We start from the raw sequence: 19,446 nt of genomic DNA on the forward strand, positions 1-19,446 counted from the left end.
TAGTTTGATGCAAAAATGAAGAGACAACGAAGAGTTCAAGGATTGAATAAGGCACAAAACCAACACCGAGGGACGTCGTGGTCTGGGCCTAAGCAAGGAATGCAGAATGAATGAAAATCTTTATGAGGTATTTGCTTTCCACAGGTAAGACAATTGTTAACTTTTACTGACATCGGTTAAGAGCAAGAAAAAAGGATTCACAACGGGGTACTTAGCTTTTCTGAAGACTTCGGTTCTGAAACTCGAAAACGAAAATTTCAGGAGTCTGCCGACAGGCACTTGCAAACTGCTTCTGCTTTGGGCACCGCGCGGCACGAAAGACTGATGTAATGGCGTCGGCTGTATGTTTTATACCCCTGACGACCTGACATCATGGAAGAACAGACAGCATCCAACGCCGGAATCCAAGACTCTGGTGTTCATGCCGGCTGAGGGCTACCTGCAGGCAGATAACCCAAATGTGATGACTGCAACAGTGAAACATGAACATCCTCATTCTTAGTTAAAAGGTTTTATTTTTAACTTTTCACAAACAAACAAAGCATGTCAGCACATTATGAGCTACAATTTAGAAGTATATTTAACCATTCTGCCTGAGCTTTATCAGGTCCATCTAATGGAGTGGTTTCCACTTTGATAATTGAAAATGCCTGCTTTTACTAGGCTATCATCAAACTTTATTAGTCTGTTTTGTAATACATGTAAAATGAGAGGCTGTGTCTGCATCAGTGGGGCTCATATTCCTTGGAGGCAGGTATGAACGTTTTATTACAGAATTTTTTCCAGTCTATCAGACGTAAAATGAGAAGCTGTGCCCACTTTTACGGGGCACATTATCTCCTGACATACAACATGAAAGGCTAATATTCTCTTGTATAACAAAAAAGGTTTATAGCGCCATATAACAGGTTCATATATATGATTAATGTGACTAGTCCCTGTTCTTCCTCTACATAATGACAGCCCTTTTTATATGCAGGGGAGGTAGTCACTTAAAGCTACACTAGGGGATTCCCATTTCTGAATAGTATATGCAGCCATAGAAACAGCATACAGTGGAAAATAAGTCACAATTGAAATCCACCCTAAAATATCACCTAGCAACTAATAAACTACGCCTAGAGTTCGAAGTATGCAATCCTAGCTATGTCTGCTATGGATACTACACAAGTATATTAATATTGTATTTTTGATTTTACTCAGAATATCTTGAAGACCTGTATTTCCTTAATCTGGCATGCCTTGCACACAATGTTTGTTGACGGTTTGTTTTGAAATACTATGTATTGTTGATGCTTCTGTTTTGAATTGCCAAAAACATACTTCCATTCCTTGTGTTGAAGCTTTTCTCCACCGGCCTCCACTGAAAATGGGCATTTCAGTTCCCAGAGCGACTTCCCCAGTAAATAAAAGCAAATAAAATGTCTTGGCCAAAACAGGAACAATAAGAATCATCTTTGGTCCTTCCAACATAATTTGCAGTAACACCCTGGAGGATCAGGGGTATGTGAGAATGCATAAAGAAACAAACCTGTCCATTGGAAGATGGCGGCATCTGTCCTCCAAGTCTCTGGCTATCTGGCCCTTGTGCAAAATTGTTGAAGCTGATAGTTTGGGTATGAGGCATAAAGGTCTATTTCTGACACGCCTCACGCCTGGCAGATGAGTTGGAAGATGTTCCTTTTTAGGGTCCAATTGTGAGTGTCCTTTTCTGACCTGTTGAGGTGATCTGTAAGACAGCTGTCTACCCCTGGCAGGTACTGGGCTAAAAGATGAAAACCCAGACTTTGTGCTGTGTCACATAAGGACATGGTCAGGAGGCAGTGAGGGCAGAAGTGATTGCCCTTTTGCCTATGTATCATACCACTCTGGTGTTGTCTCTATTAGTAGAGTCCCTGGACTCCAGGTTTCCTTAAAAGCTTGGATGTCCTTTTTCAGGAAATTTTGTTACCATTTTTCTCAAGTTTGGAAGCCATTGGAGAGTGCTCCCCAAGCCAGGTCTGAGGCATCTGTGGTTAGAGTCCAAGTTGGTTGAGGTATTCTAAAGGGTACCCCTAGGCAATGGTTGCAAGCCACTGAGATGATCTTTTTAAACAAGGTAGGAGTGGACTGTTGAGGCGAGGGGCTGGTTGTGCTGATTCCAAACACTTTCCACATACCACTTTATTTTTCTTATGTGCAGCCTGGATAAAGGAACCATTAAGATGCATGAGGCCATGAGCCCCAGAAGTTCCTGTGTTGGGTACTTCTCTATTGATTGATATTTAATTACTAGGAAAGTACAACTGGGTAGGTGCCCATTTTCAGAGGAAGTCCAGGGAGAAAACCCTAAAGCATTTGAAAGAACGATTTTATAAGCTTCAAAAATGCAAAAACATCTATAATTTATATCAACTTACACACAATGTGAGAGCATTGATTAAAACAGATACAACTTCTATGATAATTTAACATTTAGAGAAATGTTAGTCAGTTTAGAGAAATTAAAGTTAATATAATACGAACAGGTATTGCAATGTGAAGTAAGACAAAGAAAAGTACAGTTTTGTACCTACCATAAATGTAGATGTTCGAAGATCCACATTGCTGCAGTCCTTACACTTGGGTAGTCCGCTGTCCTCGGTCGGCCCGAATATCAAAGTATTAGGCTGACGTCGGTCAAGGCGCTTAAGACTGACATCAGGACGTCAGGGTACAAATGCGCATGACCGACGTCATATCCTCAGTCTTTTCTTGCCCCAGATGTCAGAAGACCCTAAAAAGACAGGTCAAAACCAAAAGACAGCAAAAAACAACCAACCACCCTTGCACTAATCAGATGTACAATATATACAATATCCACAATATTCACAACCCAAACCACACAACCACCTCTAACTACAGAGGGGAAGGAGGGAGGGTAAATTGGACTGCAGCAATGTGGATCTTCGAACATCTACATTTATGGTAGGTACAAAACTGTACTATGTTCTTCATCTCACATTGCTGCAGTCCTTACACTTGGGTACACTTGGGTACACTTTCCTTGTACTAGGCCTTCTGGCCTCCAAAATAACATTCAAAACCTGCTGTGGAAGCTGAGACCCTCCAGGGTTTAAAACAGAATATGCCAGGCTGTTAGGTGAAGAGAGTGAAGTTTGACATTGAGTAAATGACTGTTCTCCTGAGACAGCAGGTGTGGAATCGAAGGCAAAGGCCATGGAGGTTCCCTTACCAGACTTCTCAGTAATGGATACCAGTGCTGTCGAGGCCAATCTGGAGCTATTAAAATCATCTTTGGCTTGTCCTGTCTGACCTTCAGGAGTACCTTTGGGAGGAGAGGCAGAGGTGGAAAGGCATACACATGAAGATTGCTCCAATTGAATGAAAGAGCATCCACTTTCCAAGCTGTGGGATGAAACCTTTTTGTGCAAAACTTTGGCAGCTGGTAGTTTAGTGGAGAAGCGAACAGATCTATGTCTGGAGTTCCCCATAACACTGTCAATTTCTGAAATACATGAGGATCCAATTTCCACTCGTGGGGATCCATAATTTGTCTGCTCAACACATCTGCTAAAGAGTTCTGTGCTCCCGGCAGAAACCTTGCCTGAAGATTCAGCTGTAAACTGAGAGCAGTCTCCCACAAAATCATTGCTTGTCTGCATAGAGGATAAGAATGTGTTCCCCCCTGCTTGTTGATGTACCACATGACAGTTGTGTTGTCTGTTAGAACCAACACCTGCCCTGGAAGAAGGAAATCCTTGAAAGCTATTAATGCAAATTGGACTGCTAACATCTCCTTCAAGTTGATATGTAGATGTTGAAGTCTGGCAGGCCACGTGTCTTGTACCCACTTTCCATTTAGATGAGCTCCCCAAGCTTTGTCTGAGGCATCTGTCGTTAGAATCTGACTCGCCTGGCCGGGTCACAGAGAGTCCCTTGTTTAGGTGACATTCCTGAGCCCACCACAAAAATTCCTTTTGAATGCAAGGTATTATCTGAATGACAGTGTCCATATCTTGGCAGTGCTGTGTCCATACATTTTTGAGATACCATTGTAGCTTCCTCATATGCAGTTTGGTATTGGGAAGCACCAGAATACAAGATGCCATGAACCCCAAGGCTTGAAGGACTGTCCTTGCAGTCAGCCTGGACTGATGAGACAATTGATGGAAGTAAAGAGAAAGATTCTTTTGTTTGTCCGGGGTCAAAAAAGGCCATCTGGGATGCTGTATTCAGTCTCACACCCAGAAAGCACATGTCCTGAGAGGGTACTAGACTGGACTTTATTTCGTTCACAGAATACCCCAGGCATCTTAGCACTGCTATCACATACTGTAAATGATGAAGAAGTTCGTCCTTTCCTTGGGCCAGAATCAGGCAATCGTCCAAATAAGGATAGATCTGTATTCCTCTTAGCCTGAAGAAAGCTATCACTGGAGCCAGAACCTTCGTGAACACTCTGGGCGCATTAGATAAGCCAAAGGGCAATGCAGAGAACTGATAATGAGAAGTCCCAGCCCGAAAACGCAGATACTTCCTGCAACTTAGCCGTATAGGAACATGAAGGTAAGCCTCCTTGAGATCCAGAGTCACCATCCAGTGATCTTTGCCCAGTAGAGGTAAAAGCTGTTGTAATGTCAACATTTTGAACTTGGGAATGTCCAGGTAAGTGTTGAGGATAGATAAATCCAAAATTGGTCTCCACGTGTTCCCCTTCTTTGGTACTAGGAACAGGCGAGAATAAAATCCTAGGCCCACTTCTGGCAGAGGGACTGGTTGTATGGCCCCTATTTGAAGCAGCAGAGAAATTTGTTTGTGAGCCTCTAGTCTTTGCTGAGGAGGAACGTCCGGCATGCCTTTGAAAGGAGGCAAGGTATGGAAATAAAACTTGTAACCTTGGTGTATGATATCCAATACCCATCTGTCTTGGGTAATCAAACTCCAATTTTCCTTGAAAAGTGCCAACCTTCCTCCCAAAGGTGCTGCCAGGCAAGAAGGATCTGGCAGCTGAAAAGGTAGGTCATTGGGCCTGTTTACGAAAGGACTGGCCCCTGCCCTCACCCGAAGATTGTGCAGGTGAACTCCCTGTTCTAGGTCTGAAGGAGCTCTGAGCTCTGCCCCTACCACGTCTAGATCTACCCCTAGACTGTGAATCATAAGAAGGGTACGTCCACCCCTTAGCAGGCCAATTCCTACTAAACTTCGGAGGCTGAACTTGCAAAAAATCTTTAACAGCCTGCATAGACTTAGCCTTGTCTTCCATTTTCTTCAAGACTGACTCCACAGGTGAACCAAACAACACATCAGACTGTAAAGGAGCATCCAAAATCCTTGTCTTAACATGGTCAGATAAATTCTGATCCCTAAGAACTGACCCAGTGGCAGCCACCCTAGACGAGGCCTGTACAGCATCAAAACCACATTGTAAAGAATGCTTACCCACCTGTTCAGAGACATGTACCAAATCTTGTAATTCTTTACACTCAATGCCTTCCGCCAGAGCATCTACCTTAGACTTCAATTGAGAAAGAAGATAGTTTTGATATTTCAACATGTGAAACTGGCAATTCAAAGCCCTCATAGCTAAGGTGGAAGAAGTATAGACTTTCTTTCCCCATCTATCCAAAGCTCTGGCGTCTTTATCTGGAGGAACTGGATTTTTTACAACAGAGGCCTTGACACCCTTAGGTCCCTGACTAACAGTTTCTGGGTCCACCCTAGGACTCTTATAAAGATATTTATGAGCCTCAGGCACCCTGTAATACCTATCCGGTTTAACAGGAGCAGGAGGCAAAGAATCAGGATTAAGTGAAGCCTCTGCAAACACATCTTCCACAACATCCAGAACAGGTGGTATAGCCAAAGGCCTATGCTGGGGTAACAGCAAAAATTCCCTAAGCCTTTTCCTGGAATCAGAGAAGTCCTGACCTTCCCACTTAAAATGTTCCCTCATGGAATGAAGAGTCTCTGAAAAAGAAAAATCCTCTGGAGGAGAAGCAGAAGGAGTAGAATCATCTACATCAGAATCAGAATAAGGAGAATACTCCTGCAAGTCTTCAGCCGAAGACTCTGAAACATCCGAAGCCTGCTCAAAACTCCCCAACTCTGGTTCCACCCTAGGCCTCTTATCAGGAGGGGGCAAAGAACCTCTAATCAAAGTAATTAAATCTTCTGCCATTTTAAGCATGTGCTTCTTGGGCACAGATCCTGATGAACTAGGAGTGACACCAACAGAAGCTAAACCTGGCCTGCCTCTGGGAGAAGCCCTGGAAACAGAAGGAGAGGGCCTAACAACCCTAGGAAGGGAGGGGAGTACAGTAACCTGGGAAGCCCCTTCAGCCTGACCTGCCTCCCGAGAGGCCACATCCTGCAAAATTAAAGTCTCCCCCTGGGACTCCAGAGAAGCCTCCGGCGGAACCACCGGTTCCACTGATGCCTCTAAAGAACCGGCGTCCGGTACGGACGACTCTTCTTGCCTAGGTTTAGCTGCTTTGTCTTTGCGCTTCTTCGAAGAAGCGGGCGTCGGAGCATCCGACGGCATATTATAATTGCACCGCTTCCCGAAGACCAACCCGGCACAATCTAACCTTCGCTTAATAGTGCGCTTATTGAACCTAGCACAAAAGCGACATCCAACAACGTCGTGCTCAGGCCCCAAACAAGGAATACACAAAGTATGATAGTCCCTATGCGGTATCTGTTTCCCACAAGAAATACAGTTATTCACTTTTTCTGACATCCGTAAACCACTGAGGCAAGAAAAACTAAAATATTCCCAACGGGTACTTAGCCAACTTTGACTCGGTCTGAAACTCCAATTGAAAAATTTCAGAATGCCGAACGGCACTTGCAACGCTGCTTCTGCATCGGACCATGCGCAAAAAGACTGAGGATATGACGCCGGTCATGCATTTGTACCCTGACGCCCTGATGTCAGTCTTAAGCGCCTTGACCGACGTCAGCCTAATACTTTGATATTCGGGCCGACCGAGGACAGCGGACTACCCAAGTGTAAGGACTGCAGCAATGTGAGATGAAGAACATCAGGGTTATGGCATATTTAGACAGAGACTCAGGATAGAGAAAAGTACAGTTTTGTACCTACCATAAATGTAGATGTTCGAAGATCCACATTGCTGCAGTCTGTTCTTCCTGTTCAGTGTGTTCCACTCTATTGACAAAAACTTAAATTTGACATTGCTGCAGTCCTAACACTTGGGTAGTCCGCTGTCCACGGTCGGCCCGAATATCAAAGTATAAGGCTGACGTCGGTCAGAGCGCATTTAACTGACGTCAGAACGTCAGGGTACAAATGCGCATTACCGGCGTCATATCCTCAGTCTTTTCTTGCCCCAGATGTCAGAAGACCTTAAAAATAAAGGTCAAAACCAAAAGACAGCAAACAAATAACCAACCACCCTTGCACTAACTATATGTACAATAGATATAATACACACAATATGTACAACCCAACCCACACAAACACCTCCAAGTACAGAGGGGAAGGAGGGAGGGAAAATTGGACTGCAGCAATGTGGATCTTCGAACATCTACATTTATGGTAGGTACAAAACTGTACTATGTTCTTCATCTCACATTGCTGCAGTCCTAACACTTGGGTAGAATCCAAAGAGAGGCCAAAATGCCCTGCAAAACAGCAGTGGCAAAACCAGCCCTGGACTTAGAGTAAAGTGGCAGGTGATAATGCCTAGAGAAGGTATGCACAGAACTCCAAGTAGCTGCCTCTAAAATATCCTTGGTTGCCACTCCCCTCAAAAAAGTTGTGGAAGTGACAGTAGCCCTAGTGGAATGAGGCCTAATCCCAACTGGAACCTCCTTGCCATGATGGGAATAACAGAAAGCAATGCAAAACCCAATCCACTTAGAAATAGTTTGTTTTGACACAGGCTTGCCCTGAGAACTCAAAGCAAAAGAAACAAACAACTGCTGAGACTGCCTGAACCCTTTAGTTCTGTCCAAATAATAACGCAACTGCCTGTGTACATCCAAAGTGTGCAAAATCTTTTCCCCTTTATTTTGGGGATTTGCATAAAAAGTAGGTAAATGAATAGTCTGGTTTAAAGCCACACTAGAAACCACCTTAGGCATAAAGGAAGGATTAGTACTAAATGATACTCTATCCTTATGGAAAATCAAGAAAGGCTCAACTGCCATAAGGGCCTGCAATTCAGAAACCCTTCTTGCAGAGGTAATGGCCAATAAAAAAGCAGTCTTCCATGATAAATATTTCAACTCAGCAGTAGCTGCAGGCTCAAAAGGTTGTAGAGTGAGTTTCTCCAACACAAAATTGAGATCCCAAGCAGGAGTAGGAGCTCTTCGTGGGGGTCTGATATTCTTTGCCCCTCTAAGAAATTGCTTGAACAAAGGATGAGAAAACAATGGTGGGTCACAATCATAGTGAGCTGAAATTGCTGCAGCATGAACATTAATAGAAGAGAAGGACAAACCTTTGTCCAGTAACTCAGTAAGATATTGAAGAGCCACACTTAAAATAGGCTCAGAAACATCAAAATCCTTTGCTGTACTCCAAAATAAAAATCTCTTCCATTTATCCGCGTACACTTTCCTTGTACTAGGCCGTCTAGCTTCCAAAATCACATTCAAAACTTGTTGTGGAAGTTGAGACCCTTTATGGTTCAAAACAGAATATGCCAGGCTGTCAGGTGAAGAGAGTGAAGTTTGACATTGAGCAAATGGCCGTCTTCCTGTGACAACAGGTGTGGAACCGAAGGCAAAGGCCATGGAGGCTTCCGTACTAGACTTCTCAGTAATGGGTACCAGTGCTGGCGAGGCCAATCTGGAGCTATTAAAATCATCCTTGGCTTGTCCTGTCTGACCTTCAGAAGGAACTTTGGGAGGAGAGGCAGAGGTGGAAAGGCATACACATGAAGATTGCTCCAATTGAAAGAAAGAGCATCCACATTCCAAGCTGTGAGATGAAACCTTTTTGTGCAAAACTTTGGCAGCTGATGGTTTAGTGGAGAAGCGAACAGATCTATGTCTGGAGTTCCCCATGACACTGTCAATTTCTGAAATACATGAGGATCCAATTTCCACTCGTGGGGATCCATAATTCGTCTGCTCAACACATCTGCTAAGGAGTTCTGTGCTCCTGGCAGAAACCTTGCCTGAAGATTGAGATGTAAACTGAGAGCAGTCTCCCACAAAATTATTGTTTGCCTGCATAGAGGATAAGAATGCGTTCCCCCTTGCTTGTTGATGTACCACATGACAGTTGTGTTGTCTGTTAGAATCAACACCTGTCCTGGAAGAAGGAATTCCTTGAAAGCTATTAATGCAAACTGGACTGCTAACATCTCCTTCATGTTGATATGTAGATGTTGTAGTCTGACAGGCCACTTGTTTTGTATCCATTTTCCATTCAGATGAGCTCCCCAAGCTTTGTCTGAGGCATCCGTCGTTAAAATCTGACTTGCCTCTGGCCGGGTCACAGAGAGTCCCTTGTTTAGGTGACATTCCTGAGCCCACCACAAAAATTCCTTCTGAATGCAAGGTATTATTGGAATGACAGTGTCCAGATCCTGGCAGTGCTGTGTCCATACATTTTTGAGATACCATTGTAGCTTCCTCATATGCAGTTTGGCATTGGGAAGCACCAGAATACAAGATGCCATGAACCCTAAGGCTTGAAGGACTGTCCTTGCAGTCAGCCCGGACTGATGAGATAGTTGACGGAAGTAAAGGGATAGACTCTTTTGTTTGTCCGGGGTTAAAAAGGCCATCTGGGCTGCTGTATTCAGTCTCACACCCAGAAAGCACATGTCTTGAGAGGGTATTAGACTGGACTTTATTTCGTTCACAGAATACCCTAGGCATCTTAGCACTGCTATCACATACTCCAAATGACGAAGAAGCTCTTCCTGTCCTTGAGCCAGAATCAGGCAGTCGTCCAAATAAGGATAGATCTGTATCCCTTTTAGTCTGAAGAAAGCTATTACTGGAGCCAGAACTTTCGTGAACACTCTGGGCAGTAGATAAGCCAAAGGGCAATGCAGAGAACTGATAGTGAGAAGTCCCAGCTCGAAAACGCAGATACTTTCTGCAACTGAGTCTGATAGGAACATGAAGGTAAGCCTCCTTGAGATCCAAAGTTACCATCCAATGATCTTTGCCCAGCAGAGGTAAAAGCTGCTGCAACGTCAACATTTTGAACGTGGGAATGTCCAGATAAGTGTTGAGGATAGATAAATCCAAAATTGGTCTCCACGTGTTCCCCTTCTTTGGTACTAGGAACAGGCGAGAATAAAATCCTAGGCCCACTTCTGGCAGAGGGACCGGCTGTATGGCCCCTAGTTGGAGCAACAGAGAAACCTGTCTGTGAGCCTCTATTCTTTGTTGAGGAGGAACGTCTGGCATGCCTTTGAAAGGAGGCAAGGTATGGAAATAAAACCCGTAGCCGTGGTGTATGATATCCAATACCCATCTGTCCTGGGTAATTAAATTCCAATTTCCTTTGAAGAGTGCCAACCTTCCTCCCAAAGGTGCTGCCAGACGAGCAGGCTCTGGCAGCTGAAAAGGTAGGTCATTGGGTCTGTTTACGAAAGGACTGACCCCTGCCCTCACCCGAAGCCTGTGCAGGAGAACTCCCTGTTCTAGGCCGGAAAGAGCCCTGGGCTCTGCCCTTACCAAGTCTAGATCTACCCCTAGACTGGGAATCATAAGAAGGATATGTCCACCCCTTAGTAGGCCAATTTCTACTAAACTTTGGAGGCTGGACTTGCAAAAAATCTTTAACAGTCTGCATAGACTTAGCCTTGTCTTCCATCTTCTTTAAGACTGTCTCAACAGGAGGCCCAAACAACACATCAGATTGTAAAGGAGCATCTAAAATCCTTGTTTTAACATGTTCAGACAAATTCTGATCCCTCAGCCAGGCGTGCCTCATGAAGAACAGTCCCAGTGGCAGCCACCCTAGACGAGGCCTGTACAGCATCAAAACCACATTGCAAAGAATGCTTACCCACCTGTTCAGAAACATGGACTAAATCTTGCAACTCTTTACAATCAATACCAACTGCCAGAGCATCAACCTTAGACTTCAATTGTGAAAGGAGATAGTGTTGGTATTTCAACATGTGAAACTGGCAATTCAGAGCCCTCATAGCAAGAGTGGAAGAAGTATAAACTTTCTTTCCCCATCTATCCAAGGCCCTAGCCTCCTTATCTGTAGGAACCGGATACTTAACAACAGAAGCCTTAACACCTTTAGGTCCCTGGCTAACAGTTTCTGGGTCTGCCCTAGGACTTTTAAAAAGATACTTGTGAACGTCAGGCACCCTGTAATACCTATCCGGTTTAACAGGAGCATGAGGCAAAGAATCAGGATTAAGAGAAGCCTCTGTAAAAAACATCCTCCACTACATCCAAAACAGGAGGTATAGCCAAAGGCCTATGCTGGGGTAAAAACAGAAATTCCCTAAGCCTTTTCCTAGAATCAGAGAAGTCCTGACCTTCCCACTTAAAATGCTCCCTCATGGAATGAAGAGTTTCTGAAAAAGAAAAATCCTCAGGAGGAGTAGCAGAAGGAGTAGAATCATCCACATCAGAATCAGAATAAGGAGAGTACTCCTGCAAGTCTTCAGCCGAAGACTCTGAAACATCTGAAGCTTGCTCAAGACCCCCCAGCTCAGGCTCCACCCTAGGTCTCTTAGCAGGAGGGGGCATAGAACCCCTAATCAAAGTAATCAAATCTTCTGCCATTTTAAGCATATGCTTCTTGGGCATAGTACCTGAAGAGCTAGGGGTAACACCAACTGAAGCTAAACCTGGCCTGCCACTGGGAGAAGCCTTAGTAACAGAAGGAGAAGGCCTAACCACCTTAGGAAGGGAGGGGAGTATAGTAACCTGAGAAGCCCCCTCAGCCTGACTTGCCTCCTGAGAGGCCACATCTTGCAATAATAAAGTTTCACCCTGTGAACACAAAGAAATCTCCAGTGGAGCCACCGGCTCAACCGACACCTCTAAAGAACCGGCATCCGGCATAGACGGTTCTTCTAGCCTAGGCTTAACTGTCTTGTCCTTGCGCTTCTTCGAGGAAGCGGGCGTCGGAGCATCCGACGGCATTATATAATTGCACCGCTTCCCAAAGACTAACCTTGCACAATCCAACCTTCTCTTTATAGTGCGTTTATTAAATCTAGCACAAGAGCGACAGCCAACAACGTCGTGCTCAGGCCCTAAGCAAGGAATACACAAAGTATGATAATCTCTATGCGGTATCTGTTTCCCACAAGAAACGCAATTATTAACTTTTTCTGACATCCGTAAATGACTGAGGCAAGAAAAACAAAAATATTCCCCAACGGGGTACTTAGCCAACTTTGAACTCGGTCTGAAACTTCTAAATAGAAAAATCTCAGAACGCCAACCGGCACTTGCAATGCTGCTTCTGCATCGGACCATGCGGCAAAAAAGACTGAGGATATGACGCCGGTCATGCGCATTTGTACCCTGACGTTCTGACGTCAGTTAAATGCGCTCTGACCGACGTCAGCCTTATACTTTGATATTCGGGCCGACCGTGGACAGCGGACTACCCAAGTGTTAGGACTGCAGCAATGTGAGATGAAGAACATCTGACTGAAGTTAGGAGGAGAAAGGTGCGAGGTATGCAGAGGTATTTGCACATACTTGGGGATATCCTTTATCATGGGATTGAGCAAGAAGAGAACCAGCTTTTGGCTAGGAATTCTTTTAGAATGGTTTTAAAGGACTGGAGGGGAGAAAAGTAGCCTAATGGATACAGGTAAGGAGTTCTGAGCCTTAGCAACATGGTATGAGTACAGACCATGCCCAGTAGATTTAATAGGTTTGTAAACAAATTTAAGTTTTTGTCAATAGAGTGGAACACACTGAACAGGAAGAACAGACTGAAAGTAGGTAGTTAGGAAAGCTACTGTCTCCTGTGGAAGGAAAGCTCTTTGTTGCTCTGTGTCTAGTAAAGCTCCCTGAAAGACTAGTTTTCTGGACAGAGACAGACTGGATTTATTTAGGTGCAGGGAGTATCCTAGACAGGAGAGAATGGTCATGTTTTTTCAGGGGCAGTAGTAGCTCTTCCACACAGTCCCTTAGGATCATGCAGTCATCTAAATAAGGGTATATTGGAATGCCCTTGGTCCTACAGTATGCAGTTACTACAGGCAGGCATTTGACTTATCTACTGAGCCCAGAGTTTCTACCAAACATCAGAGCAGAGAACGGATGATGAATTTTACTTGCTTTTGAGGTGTAGATACTTCCTGTATGATTTTGCTATTGATGTGTAAGAATCCTCTAGATCCAAAGTGACCATGTATGCTCTTGGGTAAAAATAGGTAGGGAGTTTCTGCAAAGTGGCCATTTTGAATTTTGAAAGAAATTTGTTTAGTTCTGACAAATCAAGAATGGGCCTCCATGTTCCCTCTTTTCTTGGGAGTAACAACCTTTTTCTCTTTTATGACAGGGTACCGCCTCAATGGAGCCTTGCTACAGAAACAGACTTGCTTGGTTTAGAGCTCCTTTCAGTCGGTTTGTAGAAATGGAAGGAAAGCCAGTAGGCTTTGGTAGTGAAGCAGAGAAGAGTTTGTAACCCAATTCGATTGGGCAATTTTTTCCCCATTGTTGAAGGAAGACAGTTAACCTTCTTCCTCTGTCTTAGGGGAGAAGAGGAATGGCAGGTAGGAGGATGATGGGGTTGTGAGGGAGGGGACAGGGAGAGAACTGGATGAGTCATGGTTGCTCCATGCTGGGACCGTGGAGTCAGGGTACACTAGGCCTGAAAATAGATGCAGGTTACCATTTTTTCTGTTGCCTCGGTGGTCTATCCCTTCTGAGTCTTTTCCCTCGTTGCCTTTGCTGGGGGGGGGGGGGGGGGCAAGATTTAGTAGGATAGTTTCTGCTAAACCTTGGTGGCCAAACCTGCAGAAAGACCTTGACAGTCTGCATCAATTTTGCCTTCTCCTCCAGTTTCTTGAAAATAGCCTTTGTTTTGGGACCAAACAAAAAGACCTTGTCTAAAGAGCATCTGGTGTCTCAGACAACCTGATCTGGACGGAATTGCTCTCTCTAACCAGGCATGTATATGTGTAACTGATCCAGAGGCACCTCCCCTGCTAAATGCTTCTAAAGCATCACAGCTACAATGTAAAGACTGCTTTGCAACCTGAGAAATAGAGTTACAAATGTCCAGCAGCTTTTTAGAAAGATCTCTGCCTTGTTTTTCTGGTAATATTCTTTTTTTTAATCTTCTTTCTTCTCTACCTACCTTTTAATAGCCTGGGAACCTCAAGTATCTAACACCTGCAAAACACCCTCCTGAAGTTCTCTGAACATAAATCTGGACCTTGAAACTACCCTCGGGCTCCCTGAGTGACCATCTGTTTGTTTTTGTAGAACAGTGGAAGTATGTACTGTGCTTGTAACTAGTAATATTTACTGATAACTCCTGACAAATTACCTTGCTTTGCTAGGCTAGTTCCCCATTACAGGTAGCCAGCAGCCTACAACTCACCTCTAACTAGTCTTTTATTTCTTTTACATCTTCAATCTACCCCTTCTAGACAGCCTTGACTCTCTTGTTCGTAGTAGGTTGCCCACTTCCCTCCTGTAGCCTACCTACCTTGCATGTGAGGGATTTGTGGAAAATATAACTCTGGCCACCAGGTGGCCCCTACCTCTACAGCTCTGCATCTTGATCTCAACCTCTCCTCACTAGACCTCCCAACCCTACTTCTAGCCCCGATTTCTACTCTGTCTAGTCTTAGTTTTTGTGCTACACCTCTCTATCCTCACCCCTGGATTTACTGACTACTCTCTATTTCTCCTACATACACGCATTACTGTAGCCTTGCAACATACTCCTGTCTATAAGCACCTTAGATTAGGCCTGTTTTACTCACTTTTCATTCTCCCACTCTTAAACTTACCTTCTGATTACTCCCTTTCTACTGATTGTCTTACTTGGTTGTCCACTCTCTTGTCTCTACCCACTCCGTGGCTCACTCCGCCCCCTACCCTGCCCCCACCTCACCCGCCCCAGTGCTCCTACATTAATACCTCTAGAAACCACACACCTCTTTCATCTACCCCAATCAAATTACTACACATCATACACTCACTCTACCTCTTCTGCCAATCACCACACCCACTAATTTGTAACATCCTACCTCCACCCCAAACTACTTATTCAAACTACACAAATTGCACACAAACTTCTCTCCCTTACTCACCTCCCTAGTACTAAAATGCACACAACTCAAAACTCCACACAACTAAAACTTCTTGTCTGCTTTTCATCTCTCTCCTGTCTTATTGCTACTTACTTCCTAACCTTCTATGAATACCCACTGTACCCTAATATTACTACTTCATCTAAAGAAACCTCTACTCCTTTATCAACCTTCTTCTACCCTCCCAAACCTTACAACTCTAGCAAAATACACTCCAGCCAAATACCACAAATTTTCTCACATCAAATCAAACAAATCAAAATCTAAAAAACTAATAGACAACTTATACAAACTTCTTAAACCTAAAGATTTTAAACATCTCCATCTACTCCTGGACGGGGACATAAATCCAAACCCTGGACCAAACCATACACATTCAAATACTTATAAAAAACAAGACAAAACTCCCACTCGATCTACTACCAGACCAACTAACTCCCTCTACATTGCCCATCTCAATATACGTAGTATTTGTAATAAAATCTCTCAAGTACATGCCCTACCCATCAATTTGACATTTTATGCCTAACTGAAACATGGCTTAAGCCATCCATCAAAGACAGTGAAATCACTCCTCCTGGGTATAACATCATTAGACTTGATCGTATTACTAAAAAGGGTGGGGGGATAGCAATTCTCCATAAAGCTCATATCCAAATTAGCAGTATAGAACAGACTCTTAGCCCTGATAACAATGCAGAAATCCTTACCTCTAAACTTCAAATCAATAGTTCTAAAACCATTAATATCATATGTGCTTATCTTCCACCAGGAAATAACATTAACACTTTAGAATGCATATTCAACACACTCCACACAGACCTCCCTCAAGAAACAATACTCCTAGGCTTACTTTTAACATTGATTGGTATTCCTGTAACAAAACAAACCCTACCTCCCATATTAACCTTTATGGATTCACACAACTCATAGATAACCCTACTAGAACAAATAAAACCAACAAAAAAGAAACCATCTTAGACTGGATTCTTACTAATACTCCTCAACAAACCTACCAATCTGGCACTCTCCCTGAAGAACTAAGCGACCACTCATTGACCTATATCATTAGGCATAGAACCACCCTAACTTTACCTACCATATATAGAACCCTTCGCTCAAAAAAATATTTCAACTATGAACACTTTCTTGATGAATTAACTCAAGTTAATTGGTCTCCCTAAAACATCTCCCTCTAAACAAAGCAGTCCAACATTTTAATTCCACATTCCTATCTATCCTAGACCACTATGCCCCAAATCGCACTATTAGAACTAATGCTAAAGTAGCACCCTGGCTAACCAAAACCACCCGTCAACAAATTATCCTTAGAAACAAATACTGGGCAAAATGGCGTGCCACCAAGAATCCAACAGATCACCAAAACTTCAAAGAACTTAGAAACAGTACTAAAAAAGCCATCCTAATGGACAAAAATAATTACTACCAACATTTCCAACAAAACTCCAACAAGGAACCTAAAATATTCTGGTCCAGCATCAATAATCTTTTATCCCCTAGCCAGTCTATCACACCAACCCCTGAGGGCTCCAACCCAGAAAATCCCACACAAACAGCCAATGACTAATTCATTTTTTACTAATACTATCCAAACTCTTGCTAGCCATCTACCTCCTGATACCTCTAAACTACCCCTCCCTACTTTAAATCTACCTCCTTCCTTTCATTTGCAACCTGTATCTACCTCCTTTATTTTATCACTGCTTCAAAAGCTAAAACCCACCACTCCTTCTGCTGACAAACTTCCTGCAGAATACTTGCAAATATGTGCTAAAACTATTGCCTATCCCATCTCTATACTAATAAATAGATCTATACAGGAACTAATTTTCCCATCTATTTGGAAGATATCTTATATCATCCCACTACACAAAGGGGGTAAGTCCAACGACCTCTCTAATTTCCGTCCTATAGCACTCTTATCACCTATAGCTAAAATTATGGAAAAATGTATTCACAAACAACTCCTTAACCACCTCCTACACAATAATCTACTTGCTAACTGCCAACATGGATTCAGACCTTCACATAGTACTACTACAGCCTTACTCTCCTCCTTTACCAACTCCATTAATTGTAACCGTAACAACTACATCCTATCATCTTCAGTCTTCATAGACTTATCTAAAGCCTTCGACATGGTTAACCATAAACTTCTTCTGCATATTCTTAAATCACTCTCACTTGATCCTCCTTCCTTAACTTGGTTTACATCTTACCTAGAAAAACGTCAGCAAGCAGTTCTCTGGAAAAATACTTTATCTAGTCTCCTCCCCATCTCATTGGGAGTTCCTCAAGGCTCTATCCTAGGCCCCCTTTTATTTTCTATCTTTATAAATGACCTCCATCTAGCTATCCCAAACACTATCTGCATACAATATGCTGACGATTCTACTATTATCTGCTCTGCCAATACACAAACTGAACTACAGTCTATCACACAAAAGGCTTTTACTACTGTAGAGCAATGGTTCACTGATCGCTGCCTACTGCTCAACCCTAAAAAAAAACAAACTGCTATTGTTCTTACCTTCCCCATAGATCTACCCCTCTTAACTTTACTCTTACTTCCATTGACAACACCATTATTTTCCCAGAAACGACTACCAAACTACTAGGAATAACCATTGACATCAACCTCAGCTTTGATACGCACATCAACAATACTATCAAATTAGTTAATAAGAAAATAGGTTCCCTTTACAGAATCAAAGCCTTCCTTTCACCAAACGCAAAGACAATCTTAGCCAGATCCCATCTAACCTCTTCTCTACTATATGCATCTGCTTTATTCACTAACCTTTCCAAAAACAATATCAATAAACTAGCACAATCTTACCATTTAATTGCTCGATTTGCAACAGGAACCCCATTTAAAACTCACCACTGCCTGAACCTAAGAGAACTAGGTTGGCTTGAACTCCCTAACTCACTCCTATTTCAACAATTCCAAATAGCTCATACAATCCTATAACAACCAACTAAAACACCCATACTCACTAACCTCATTTCACCTTACAATAACCTGAAGCATCTACGTTCTTCCAACAAGCTACTGATAAATATTACCAAACCTAAAAATTCTGCTGGAGATTGCCTCTTTTCCAACTCTGTTGGAAAAATGTGGAATAAATTACCCTCTGACATCACATCTTTGTGCTCTCTCTCACTTTTTAAAAAACAAATAAAAAATCATCTCAACAAACACTGGCTATGCTCCTGCACCAACCCAGGTTAACTCACTCCTTCCTCTCCTATCCTATCTATCCTTACAGTAACTTTATATGTATGCTTTCTGACAAAAAAAAAAAAAATATATATTTTTTTTTTGGTTTGCAATTTTTACATTAATGTTCCCAACTTACTGCTTTTTTTGTAAAATTGTATGTAACAATGTCTATGTTCTGTTTCCTATGTTTTTTTTATATCTGTAATCTACCCTTGGAGCTTTTCTCCCCGGGCCTCTACTGAAAATGGACATATATCCAGCTAGACTAGCCCGGTCAACAAATGTAAAATAAAAAATAAATAAATAAAAAATAAGTGCACACAAAGACGGATGTTAGTCCTAGTACTCATGTAAGTGAACACAAAGACGGATGTTAGTCCTAGTACTCATGTAAGTGCACACAAAGACGGATGTTAGTCCTAGTACTCATGTAAGTGCACACAAAGACGGATGTTAGTCCTAGTACTCATGTAAGTGCACACAAAGATGGATGTTAGTCCTAGTACTCATGTAAGTGCACACAAAGACGGATGTTAGTGCTAGTACTCATGTAAGTGCACACAAAGACGGATGTTAGTCCTAATACTCATGTAAGTGCACACAAAGACAGATGTTAGTCCTAGTACTCATGTAAGTGCACACAGCAGAGAAAATGAAGCTTTTATCCCAATGGGGCACTTCGCTTTGAAGTAGCACCCTGGTCTTTGGATCAACTGATACACTCTACAATATGGATGCTTCTGGTTCTGACAGCAAGAAAGAGCTGTAAGATGGTGCTGGCTGAAGCCCTTATACCCAAATCTCCAGATATCAGGTGCAGTTTGTCCGCCTGCCCAAGAGGAGAGAGTTAAATCTCCAGTACTCAGGTTGGCCAAGGGCTGCCACTGCCAGAAAAACCCATAAGTTATTAATGTAACACTATGAACATCTGACAGCACTAACTCTAATATAAAAGATTCTATTGCG

The 19,446-nt window shown here is 43.0% G+C and overlaps 1 protein-coding gene across 1 annotated transcript in view; it reads right to left on the minus strand.

Moving 5' to 3' along the window:
* Nucleotides 1-19,446, minus strand: part of GCN1 (GCN1 activator of EIF2AK4) — a gene marked incomplete in the record, with an annotated part of 2,100,248 nt that overhangs the window by 1,033,744 nt on the left and 1,047,058 nt on the right.

Source organism: Protopterus annectens, chromosome 4.part0 (assembly GCF_019279795.1).
Source record: "Protopterus annectens isolate FY-2018-M chromosome 4.part0, PAN1.0, whole genome shotgun sequence".
Lineage (NCBI taxonomy): Eukaryota > Metazoa > Chordata > Ceratodontiformes > Protopteridae > Protopterus > Protopterus annectens.